The sequence below is a fragment of the Chamaea fasciata genome, unplaced genomic scaffold, assembly GCF_029207755.1.
Source record: "Chamaea fasciata isolate MVZ Bird 193981 ecotype frontalis unplaced genomic scaffold, bChaFas1.0.hap1 SCAF_7, whole genome shotgun sequence".
Classification (NCBI taxonomy): Eukaryota; Metazoa; Chordata; class Aves; order Passeriformes; family Sylviidae; genus Chamaea; species Chamaea fasciata.
In genome coordinates, this window is record NW_027094092.1 from 12,657,956 (window position 1) to 12,670,231 (window position 12,276).

Below are 12,276 nucleotides of genomic sequence, written 5' to 3' on the forward strand. Positions count from 1 at the left end.
TACCTTGATCCTTTTGGATTGTTGAGTGAGGCTGAGGCTACAGGATCTACACAGCACACTGACAATTTCTTCACTCCAGCGCAATGAAAATGTATTTTCTCACCGTGACTCTTGAAAAATTCCTTACTTCTGTTTCCTCATAACCTCTGTAGAATGATGTACTGAAATTTACAAAAGCTTCTATGTGTTGTGCCATGGCTCTAATTTTAGAAAAGCCTGGCAGAAATATGCTGATGAGGAGTGGAAAAGGAGGGTCAGGTTTGTTAAACCCTCAACATTTCCACATGGCTTCGGGAGAAGCATAAAGGCAAAGACTGCTAACCCATTCTGCAGAGCAAAAGACCAGGCACAGGAGTGGTTTGGCTTTGTGTGACTGGGATTAGGATTAGGGAGGCTCTGCAACTTTCCATTTTAGCTCAGAGAAAAATCCCATTTTTATTCACATTTTTACTTGAGAATTTAAGTAATACAAAACTATTGGAGGCTGTTGTGGCAGGAATGCCGTGGAGAGTAGGAACTTCTAATTTCTTTCTGTCCTTCCCAGCTCATTTAACTCCATGTTATGGACAACACCTGCTCTCTGATGTCCTGTCTCCAGCTCCTGCAGTTTGTAATGGCATCATTCCCAATGCAGCCAGTGTTATTATTTTTTCCTGCCTTTACTCCTCTGTTAAAGTTACTCTGCTATTCACAAGTCTGCGGATTTCATCATGATGACATTTTGGGGGGTTGAGTTAGAGAAACTGTTGTCTGGATGTTATGACACTTGAGTGCTGAGGGAGCTGTAGCCTCAGCAATATGCCTGCCATTTTTGGATGTTCACCCTTTGGTTTTACTGAGTTAATTGTTCAGGGGTGAGGAGCACACGGTCCTGCACCAGTGCAATTGTGAGTGTTTATAGAAACACACCCACAAGCCTTAATCTGGACTTCTCTAGAACCATTAACTATTTAAAAAATTTGGATTTTTAATTAATATATGAGTTATTGTCATTCAAATTTCCATCTCTTTTCTTCAAACTCTCTAAAAATAGTGAAGAATTTTTTTTTTTTTCTGCATGAGCACGGTAAAAAATAAAACAGAAATACCTGTGGCTTAAGTCACTCTGGTAATTCTTTTTCAGCAGTTGTCCCTGTGTTGTAATTTTGGTTTTTTAACATTTCAGCTATTCCTGAATAAATTAGACTGATTTTGGTCCTTTGAACTGCTCCTTGCCTTTTATTTCTCTTGAATTTTAGTGGAGAAATTCAGAAGAGACAACTGTTGGTTGTGGTAATGGTTTAGGAAGATGTTGCAGAGAAAAGAACAAAAACATGCCTTCAAATCCAAAAAGTTAAAATGATGGCAGAATATGGGCAGTAGTAATACTTAAAACATTCCTACAGAATAGTGAGTCTGTACAGCTGATAGATGAGGGCCTGTTCATTCTCATAATTTTATCGTAGTCAGATTAGAGAGGTAAAACCAAAATTCCTTGAAAGTTTCAGGAGACGTGTGAACAGGGACCTTTAGAGAAGAGGAAAAAAGAAGTCCAAGCTCAAAATACAAGCTGGGGGGGAAGAGGTCACTTTCTCTTTACCCCTCATCTTCACACTAGGCCAGGTGTTGTTTGTGATCAAAACAGCAACATTTATTATTCCTTACTTTACTTTTCAAGAGTACATAGATTCCAGCTAGAGCTGTTATTAGATAAATGTCATCATTTCAGTTTTATAAACAAGCAGGTTATTATAGAGCCCTATGTTTTCCAACTTCCACTACACAATGTTCTTTTGTATGCCTCAGACAATGAGCTGACAGCTCCGTTGAAATCTCTTGCAACACTCTGTAGTCAAAAGTGTTATGGAGTTCACTAGGAGTAGTAGAATGCATAATGCATTGAAGCAATGTTTTAGGCATTTATATTAGACTTTTAATGGAAAAATTAAAAAGTAATGCTGCTTTGCATTGCAGTAACTGTACATCAACTGTATGTCTTCATTTCTGGCACATGAAGGGTAGTTTCCATAGCAGCAGCATCTGTAGCACTGAGCAACATGGAAATTGGATTTTTTTTTCCTCTTGTATTTCACAGATTAGAAAGGTAAAATGTATGGAAATAGAAGAAGGTACGTACTGCACAAATATGATCTTTAAAACCTGCGTTTTCTTTCCAAAATTCTGAAATTGCAATGAAAAAAAAAATTCTTGCACTTCATCCCTACTTCCTTAATCTTCATATGTGACTTAATAAATGTGTATGGCAGCTATTTTTGGTTTTGACTGGCAGAACTAGAAAACTGCAGAACTGTTTCTGTCCATCTTCTGGTATCATTTATTATCTGGCAATTCCTTTACTATTGGCCAAAAGTGACTAATAATTAAGTCTTGCACTGAGACTGGATTTTTATATTTCATTCATTTCTGCACAAACAGCACTTGAGGTATGCTGCAAATAAGAAATACCAGATATGAAAAGTCTGCTATGTACTCAAATTAATCATGTTTTTTTATTTCAAATTCTCTAAGAAAAAATATTTGCTTTTGTTATGTGCACAGAACTTAGAAATGTAACCACATACTCTAAGGTATATATGCGCTTAGATAGAATCCCGATAGAAATATCTTCAGGAGAAAAAAAAAAAGACTGAAAGTTATTGCAAAGCTAACACACTTTGGTGAATTTGGTGTAGGAAAGGTTAAGTCAGAACAAAATTGTAGTCTCAGAATTGTTTCTCTCAAATTTAGCAGGAAGTGGCTCAATTATTTTCCTTAATATGTAAGTCAGATTTTTATTTTCATTTTTCTTTTAAAGGGAGTGAAATTTTCACCATTAGTTAAGAAACTTCTGATGCTTCTACCTGGTGAAAGAGCATGAAAAAATTTCATAAAATTTATATATTGAAAATGTTATGTAAAGACAAACTTACTTTCTAAACATTTTACCATAAATTCCAGGAAAAACTGTGTAGTATTAAAGACAGGTTCACCAGGGAGAAATTCTTTTCAGATACTTTTGTTTTTCATGTTTGATCCTTTGTGCAGATACTCCTCTTGATGGTTGTTATTTTAGTAGGGAATAGCAATTTAAAAATTATCTTTTTACTGGGGCTTTTGTCCCTTACTCCTTTAAGCACTCTGAAAGCTGTTCTTAGACACACTTTAAAATTTTGTTTTGCATTTTGCAGTCCATCCTACTGACTTGCTGCAAATGTTAAAACAACATCAAGTCTAAATGCATCTTTTAACAGAACTACCTTGAGGAGTTTAGGGATTTTAAGAAATAACACACCTACTGAAGAATTCATCTATAAACAGTAGCTATTACCTTTTTAAAGGATAAATTTTCTTTGTTTGTTTCATGAAGATGATTTAATTTTCTTAAAATACAGCTTCAGCTGTTTGCATTGTGAAGAAAATTTTTAGGGCACTTATGATAGACAGAGAGATAAATTTTATAAGGATGGTGTGCTCTGTAAGAACCCCCTTGGATGTGCCAGATGCTGCTTTTCCAGAGGTGCTTGAGAGCCCAAGGTTCCAGAGTGTCACAGGTTTCCTGCCTGTATCCATGAACCTGGACTAAAGGACATTTGGCTTGCTGATGACACTTTATGTTCCTGAACCTTCCTGAAGAGTTATATACAGATTTAAAATAAAATAAAATACACACCATGTTTTGGTGCATGGATAGAAATTGTAAAATTTCACGTCTGCTTTTAAACCCAGCAACTTTCCCATAGTTTTACGCTTTATGAGCAAGGACGTTTTCTGGTTGCAAAGTGTCAAGAAGAAAACGTGAATTTGCAGCAGTAGGTAGTCCTGATATTTTTTCTCTATTCAGTTTATTACAGACTTTCTACTTACCCTTTGTTTTGTACAAATGACTTATCACCCAGAAGAGAATAAAGAAATATTGTTCTTTGTTAGCCTGAATTCCTGCTATGATTTATAATCGTATGCCCAAGCCTAATATGAAGCTTGGCTGACTCTTCATTTGAATAGAATTGTTTTTTGACACATCAGCTGTAGCTGACAAAACTCATAGTCCAGTGCTTCATGGAGCAAACTTCAAAGTTTGCCTTCCTCTTTAAAAGAGAGGAGACTTCTTTGGAGATAATCAGTGCATTGTGATATATGTATAAAATTGAGCATTCCAGTCAGTGAAGAACATACAGTCTGAGGCATTGAAGAGAAAAGGCTTTACACGTTTGATGAGAGGATTTCTATTTCTATTTATCATTTTTAGGAATTAATGGAGGAAGAGAAGAGAATGAGTTTTAATACCATTTTAAAGACCATGGCTTGAATTGTAGATTACTTTAAAAATGTTTAAGTAAAATGATATTAAATAAAATAGTTATATTGTTGTTATTATCTTTGCTCTCTCCCCTTTTTTCCAAGCTCACTTCACCTTTGAATCTTACAACGGAGAATGTGAAAAGATATTTGTGTCAGTTTTTCTGCTTGTAATGCTTTCAGGTAACTTGTAAATTCCAGAATCACTAGAACAGTCTAACTAGCACAGAATCTGAATTTAACATGGCAACTTTGGATTATGACTATTTCTTTTTCCTTCATCCTTTGTTGTCCATACGCTTTCATGAATATACCCTTAGGTCATAATGTGACAGTTTCATCCCTAATTATTACATCAATAACTTACCAACACAAGCAAAGAAAAGGAATGAAGTTTAATGAGCAGTTATTAGTCCTTGGCTTTTTATGACATATCTAAGATAGCATTTCAGTCTTGTTGTAAATTGCTCTTCTGGTGGACAGTCATGGCTCCAGGAAGCAAATATGTCAGTGAAACAGTGGTTGTGTGAAGTCTGACTTTTCTTCCATCTTCTCCATTCCTTCCTGGCTTTGACATTATCCATGTGAAGAAGAGGGAAGATCTCCTGGCAGAGATGCCTCTAAGGAGAGAGGAAGTGTAACTGATAATTCCCCACTTTTTCCCTCTTAACTTCTAACAATCTGCAGAGCAGCTCAGTATTGTGAGTCCATCTTTTTGTTTGATAGCCCTTAATTATTGCTTCTGTCATGAATTTTCCTAACAGCTTTTCAATACAATTTCATTTTTCGATATCCTTCTGTGAGGAGTCTCACAGTTTAATTACATATTACATTAAAAAAAAGTGTTAACCTGGATTTGTTTAAAATTTGCAGCTGAGAATTCCTTGGGATACTTGTCACTTCCTTATTGAGTGATGGTTTCCAATTCTCTTCTGCATATCATGCTTCCATGTGTCTATGGTATTCCCTCTGAGCCTTTCAAGCTAGTCCATTTAATTTTTTTCAAATGGAAATAATTTTTGATCTCTGATAATCCTTCCTACATCATGTTTAGTTCTGCTGTATCCTTCCTGAGATGGAGTGACCACAATTACATGAATGTCATGGATTTCTTTAATAGCCATAAGGCTTTCTCTACTAAGCTCTTAATGCTTTCCAAATAATTCCTAATGTTCTATTTGTCTTCTTAGCTGCTGCTAAGCCGAGCTGACATTTTCATAGAAATACCATTGCAAGATGTGTAATGACTTCAAGATCTCTATCCTGACAGGTTACAAGTAAATTAACATCCATCACGGGGTAGACATAATAAGAATTTTTTTTTCCTCTCTATATCTACTGTTTGTATCACTTTTAATTTATCAATTTAAATTTTGTTAAGAAGTTTATCATGCAATCAATCCATATTGTGAGATACTTAGCAATTCTTTGCTATCATTCTCTTCAATTTTTTCTCTCCATGTTTTTTTTTGGGGGGGGAGGGGCGTGGGTTTTTTTGATTCTTTGGGTCAGTTTTGTTTTCAGTTCTTTGTGTGTTTGTGGTTTTCTTTTGTTGTTATAGAGTTCCACAGTTAACACTTGTACATTGGGAAAATTGGCCATTAATTTCTGTCCTTTCCAGTCTCTGAAATGTAGATACCTGGACACCTACTCTCCACTGATAAATGTTTTCCATTTTAGAAACACCTTTAAAACAGAGCCTTTGCCGGAAGGTTGTTAGAAGTTCAGGCGGAGAGTATATTACTCCTAGCAACACATTCATTGACTCTTTCAAAAAATGAATAGATTTGTGAGGCTTGAGTTGATCTACAAAAATGTCTGGATTGTTGTCCACTCCAACTTATTACCTGCTTTTCTTCCTGTTCTACTCTTTGTTATATTTCCACCAACATGTCTGTTGCAGAAGTCAGATTTACGGCTCTTTAGCTCCTTAGAATCTCCTGGAAGTTCTTATGGAGAATTTGCTTCACCTTTATTGCCTTCTATTTCTTTGTTATCTGGTCTGATTCATGATAACATCCAAAATAGGTGAAATTCATACTTGTATTACTTTAGATCTCTTGGGTGAATTCTGCCAGTTCAGGACAATTTGTTATTGCTCATTTAATGATTTTTTTCCATTATCCCTCTGACTGGTTCTTCAGTATCAGACAAATCCACTGATGCACCCCTCATAAGAAAGGCTCCTCCAGGGCAACTTCACCTCCTTCCTTTCGCATTTTTGTACAAGTAGTTGCTTTCAGTCACTTGCTCCAGCCTAATATTTCTTAACCTGAGTTTATTATACTTCTCATGCATAGGTCTTGAAGGGTATTTAAAATCATTTTGTTTGAGAGGAATTTGAAATAATTTTATTAACAATTCTTGTAGCTTACACCCATTCTTTCCTATTTTGCTCTGTTTGACCATTCCAGAAATTTCAGTAGATATTAGACTATGACGAATCTCCATTTTCCCCTTAAACCTCAGTGATGATGGTAGCTAAATAAATAGATTGTCTAACAGCCTTATGACTGTTTTCTTTATCATTTCTCCTTTTAACAAACTTTCCTTTTAACCAGCTTCCTCACTTTTACACAGCTTTCCCTTCTGAAATGAATTACTGCTGCAATAGAATTTTTGTTTAGGTGTTTTGCAGTTCCCCTACATCAGAAAAAATTTTACAGCCTTCTAGGCAACACGTAGGAGACTGAACTAAAGCAGATTCTGTCTCATAATCGTGCGAAAAATATTCATAGTGATTCCTTTTGGAATATGTCATGACTTCCGGAGCATCTACCAACTCCTGATTCTGAATCTCCACTGTGTTGCAAGTTCTTTATATCCATAAAAATGAATGCATAACAGGAGCAATCCATTTGACAATATTTAAAGCTCATTTTCGGTCTGTAAATGAGAGAACATCAGGTGGCAGACAACATAGAAAGTCCAAAATTTGTTAAAAGAAAAACTTATTTATTATGGTTAGAAATGTGCTACATCAATAAAAAGTCACCTAAGTGACTGGAAGTCTCACTGTTCATTTCACATCTTGCACAGAGCCACTGCTGATTAACAATCTCTGCTGGGTTTGTGTAATATTTCTATTTGTTGTAAGGGGAAAAATATAATCATACTCCCTTCTATAAGAATGGCTGTTTCATGAAATTTTGGACTTATCTAGAACGCAATTGAAACTTTTTTTTTAAAATAGAAAAGTACTCTAATTTCTCATTCTTTTTGTTCATAAGTATGTGTCTTTCTGGAGGGGTGGAATTTTGTGGGTCATGTTCTGGGGTTTTATGGTATTTTTCTAAAATAAAGTTTACAAAAGGTTTCATTTTTACTTGTGTATTTATTCTATCTAAAGATCCAATGTATCAGTTTCTTTCTATTTTTAATTGGGCTTATTCTGAGGGCTATTTATTTGATCTTTGCTTTGCAGACAGAGGAAGAGTACTAGTATTAAAGATACTATGCTATATAATTTTCTGTCATATTTTCGGAGACAAAACAGTCTAAACTAGAAAAGGAACACAAACGTGGAGTGCTGAATTAATGAGAAGTGTTTTGAAAGCCTCTTAAAATGTACTTGCAATTTTTGCAGGTTCTCCTTTTATTTTCCAAGGGAGTTTAACACATTTAGGAAGCATCAAAACGATTTGTGGATATAATTGTAGTCGTTTATATTGTTTTTTCCTCTTTCCTGATTTAAATAAGAAGCAGGTTTGCTGGGTACATTCAGGCATATAATTCAGTGAATTCCCTTCACACACCCCTTTCATCTCCTGCCTTTCCCCATCTCTTATGGATGGGAGAAAAATGGGTGTTTGATAAGAGAAATTATGAATCTGGAAAAAAAAAGAGTTATTGGATGGAGGAAAGGATTGATTGATTAATTAATTCAGGAAATATTGTAATGTGATCAGAGAAAACTGAATGAGTCCAGTGAGCAGTAGGGGTAGGCAAAGACAGCATCTGAAGGGTGGCCTAGAGAGTGGAATAAGCAAACGAGTATCTGACTAATCCAAGAGTTGGGAGCTGTGTATCTGTCAGGATGTAGCTCTCTGTGGCTCTGACACTTTTTCTTTGTGGTTTTTATTGGTTTGTGGTGGGGTTTTTTTCTTTATTCTTTTTTCTTTTTTTTTTTCTTTTTTTTTCCCTAATGACGAAATGGACGTGAAAGCACAAAAATGTGCATGTTCACACACATATTTGCAGTGAAGTAAGTGAAAGAAGAGGACTGTGCCTGCAAGAGCTTTTCTGTGTTCCCCATTCAAGAGTAGATACAGCAGTGCTGATGAAGTGCCTGTGTGGTTACAGGTACATATTGTGCCTGTCAGTGCTCATGCAAAGCAGCAGGAACTTCTCTGAGCTGCTGGTAAACTCTCTTGACAGTTCTGAAACGTTGACAAGCATTTTAAATTCTTGGAGAAAAATTAAAAGAGATTTAATGCAAAGTGTTCTTTTAAAGTGTTTTCTAAAAACAAATCCCCAAAATAACCTACAAGTATCATATTTTTATTTTTGCCCCCACTTAATATGACACTTCTTAATTTCCTGTTGGCAAGGCAGTTGTAATCTTTAGCTGGTAACTAATTTGGTCATAAAATACTGACCCAGATTTTTCTGGATAATTAACAAGTTGGGCAAATCAGCAGAAGCAGGTGTGGTGTATTTTCAGTACCAGTGGAGAAAAGCAGTTAGCTGGTGTTTTAATTCTCATTTCCAGTAATGAACTATATAACATTCTGGCTGGCTAATGCAATTAGCATTGTCTTCTCCTCCCCTTACTTCCTCACTTAAAAAAAAAAAAAGAAAGGAAACTCAAACCAGGAATTTATTAAAGGCCAAGAATTACTGACCCTTTTTGCACCTTCCTTACAATCACACTATTAACCTCCTGGATTGAGCCTTGTGTAGAACAGTAATAAAAAATTTATACTAATATGTATCATGTTACAAGCTGAGGCAGAAAACAATGTTTCCATTCTTCAAGCAATTAATTATTGTGATAAATGTATTCCCCCTTCTCTAAGCACAATTCTGCCAGACAGAGTCAGCCCATTGACATATTGTAGAATTATAATACATATCTAATTAAAGGTGACCTGAAAAGGCAGAGTGTTTAACCTTCCCTGTCAGGACCAAGAAACTGTTAATCAGAAAGTGCTTGCCTTCCACACCACCCCACCCCTCCCTTTTTTTATTTTTGTGCTAATTTCAAATCTTCTCCCTGCATCAGTGAGCAGATGAGATCTTCAGCCAGCTTTCATCTTTCAGAAAAATGAATAGTGCAGAAAGAACATTATCAAATGAGCTGTTGAAGAAGTCAGTGAATATGTCATTGAGTGTGACTGCTTCCAGAATGAATTTAGATTTATCTCTGTTATCTCTCCTCTCCCTACTCACTCTCCACACTCTGTTTGCACTCAGTCCACACGTCAAGCAGGGTGGGTCATAATGAATCATAAGGGACAGTTACTTGTAGAATGGTGACAGGTCCAATTGTGATACAACTTCTTCTGGAATTAAGTTTGTTAACATTATAAATTGTCTCATTTGACCAGAGGTTTAAACACCTAGAAGCCTTTATTCATGCAATTTCTTAAAGTATTTCTTTTCCATTAGGCAGCTGCTGCTTTACAGTATTCCACAAATGAAATTGTTTTATCACATCAATAGCTGCACAAAACAACTGTGACAAAAAAGAAGACTCTTTTCACCCCCATCTTGCTAATAAGTATCATTCAAATCAATAAACTCTGGCAACTGGATAACACCACAAGAAGATATTATTTAAACGCAATTTTGAAACACGTTTTCAAATTCATGTACTGATGCAAGCCGAGGAATTTTCATACCGTCCTGTTTGGTTTCTGTAGAAATAATCCACTGAGTTAACAACATCTTAAGTAGAAAACCAATAAATATTTTAACTTTTCACTGCCAGTATTTTTTTTCCTATATGTGGTGCAAAGTTGTTGTCATAGGATTTTTCTTTTTATTTTTGCATGTAATAGGGAATGGTGTGATTAAATTGCAGTGTTTTACCCACAGGGGAAAAAAAAAGACTAATGTTTTTCTTCAATTGTCAGTATTGCCATGTAACAGAATGTGATATCAGAAAAACCTGCAAAGTCAGCACACCTTCAGACACATTTGTTATATTCTGTAAACGCTTTGGGGTATTTGACTAGTTACTTCATAGTTGTGATCATGCTTCACTAGGCTAGTCCTACACAACAAATATCTCTTAGATGCTTTTCAGTTAAACAAAATTAATAAGTAGTGTCACTGATTGTTTAGAAATATCTTTTAGAGTTTATCAAAATCACCAGAATAACTGTTTCGTGCTCCTGGTTTTTATTTATTTTTAAATAATAAGCCTCTTTCATGCTCAGAAGTTAGGGAAATTTCTGTTGTTTCTTGCTGATTTTTCCACCAGCCTGCTGTTTGTCAGGGGGAGATTGGCAAGGCTTACAGATGTATGTTTTTCCTTGGATGTCTGTGAGGGCATTAGTGCACGTGTGCTTCCCTCTGGATATTTGGATGATGTATGTAAGAAGGGGAAGAAGCCACTGTGCAGCAGCAATTGCAGCGAGAGAAGAGAGGAGTGATGAGAATATGTGAGAGGAGCAGACCTCTAGGCACCTAGGTCAGTGAAGAAGGAGCAGGAGGAGGGCATGTTCCAGGTGCCAGGGTCAAGATTCCCTGGCAGCTCATGGAGGACCCCAAGGCGGAGCAGGAGGATGCCTGAAGGAGGCTGGGACCCCACGGGTAGCCCGTGCTGGAGCAGGGACCTGGCAGGAGGGAGAGAGGCAACATGATGAATTTACTGCAACCCCGATTTCCGTCCCCCTGAGCTGCTGGGAGGGAAGGAGGCAGAGAAATCAGGAGTAAAGTTTAGCCCAGGAAGAATGGAGAGGTTGAGAGTAGGTGTTTTCAGGATGAGGTTTTACTGCTCATTCTCATAGTCTTATTTAAATGGTAATACATTAAATGAATTTCCCCAAGTGGAGCCTGCTTTGCCCATGACAGTAACTGGTGATTGATCTCTCCCTGTCTCTATCTCAACCCGTGAGCCTTTCATTGTATTTTCCCTCCTCTGTCCAGCTAAAGAAGGGGAGTGATAAAATGGCTTTGGTGAGGACCTGACACCTTGCCAGGGCATTTGCCTGAAAAGATGTACTGAAAAAAATTCAAATTTTTTTGGTTTTGAATTTTTGGTTTTGTTATTATGTCTGGATCTCAATGCTTATATAATGGTGTGGTTGATTAAAGGATAAAAGGTAATGAAAATTAAATGTTATACAGTGAATTAAAGAAGGGTAGAAATTAAAGTCCATCTTAAAGCCAGTGCAAGCTTTGGTCCTAAAATGTTTTATGGCGATGGGCAAAATAGAAAGAAGCTACTACAATTTGAAAATATTACCATTTTGTTCATTGAAAATATGATTTATTCACAGTTCTCTTATTTTTAACCATTCCAAATTATATTGATATACTTTTTTTTTTTTTTTTAAATTCAAGGCTGTAGTTGCAAAAATTATTTACAAGCTCTGAACAAGGAAGACATTAAGTGTTTATTTAGGAAGTGCTATTTTGCAGAAGAGAAACTGAGGCTTGGCTCAAAGAAGCAATTTTATAAAAGACTAGGAGGAAATCCGTGTCAGAATTGAGAGCTGAAATTCTTCCTCAACTATGTCCATGGCGTTCATTAAAAAGAGATCTTTTCCTTCTGTCCTTCTCCTCCTCGCTCCTAAGACTGTGAATGACTAAGAAACACAACAAAGTTGACTAGTAAGTTAAAGATACTGAACATTTTTTTGTCACAGTATCTCCAGTCATTTAGAGACATGGATGTATGTGTACATATATATTTTTGTATATATACGCTTACATTTACAAGGCATTTCTGCCTGTTTTTTTGCTAGCTCTCCATTTGTCTGAGACATGTTACTGGTATTATTTTCATTAATGTTTTGATGCTTTCTCTATTTCTGTATATCAGTAACCTTT

At 36.1% G+C, this 12,276-nt stretch overlaps 1 long non-coding RNA gene across 2 annotated transcripts in view; it reads left to right on the forward strand.

Moving 5' to 3' along the window:
* The window catches only part of LOC136292203 (uncharacterized), a 41,119-nt gene that overhangs the window by 4,098 nt on the left and 24,745 nt on the right, over window positions 1-12,276 (forward strand). The window contains exon 2 of one of the 2 annotated variants that reach the window (XR_010721851.1): window positions 11,788-12,057. The exons of the other annotated variant lie outside the window; for it this stretch is intronic. This is a non-coding gene — a long non-coding RNA (uncharacterized lncRNA). The remainder of the gene's footprint in view (window positions 1-11,787; window positions 12,058-12,276) is intronic. 2 annotated transcript variants of the gene reach the window in all.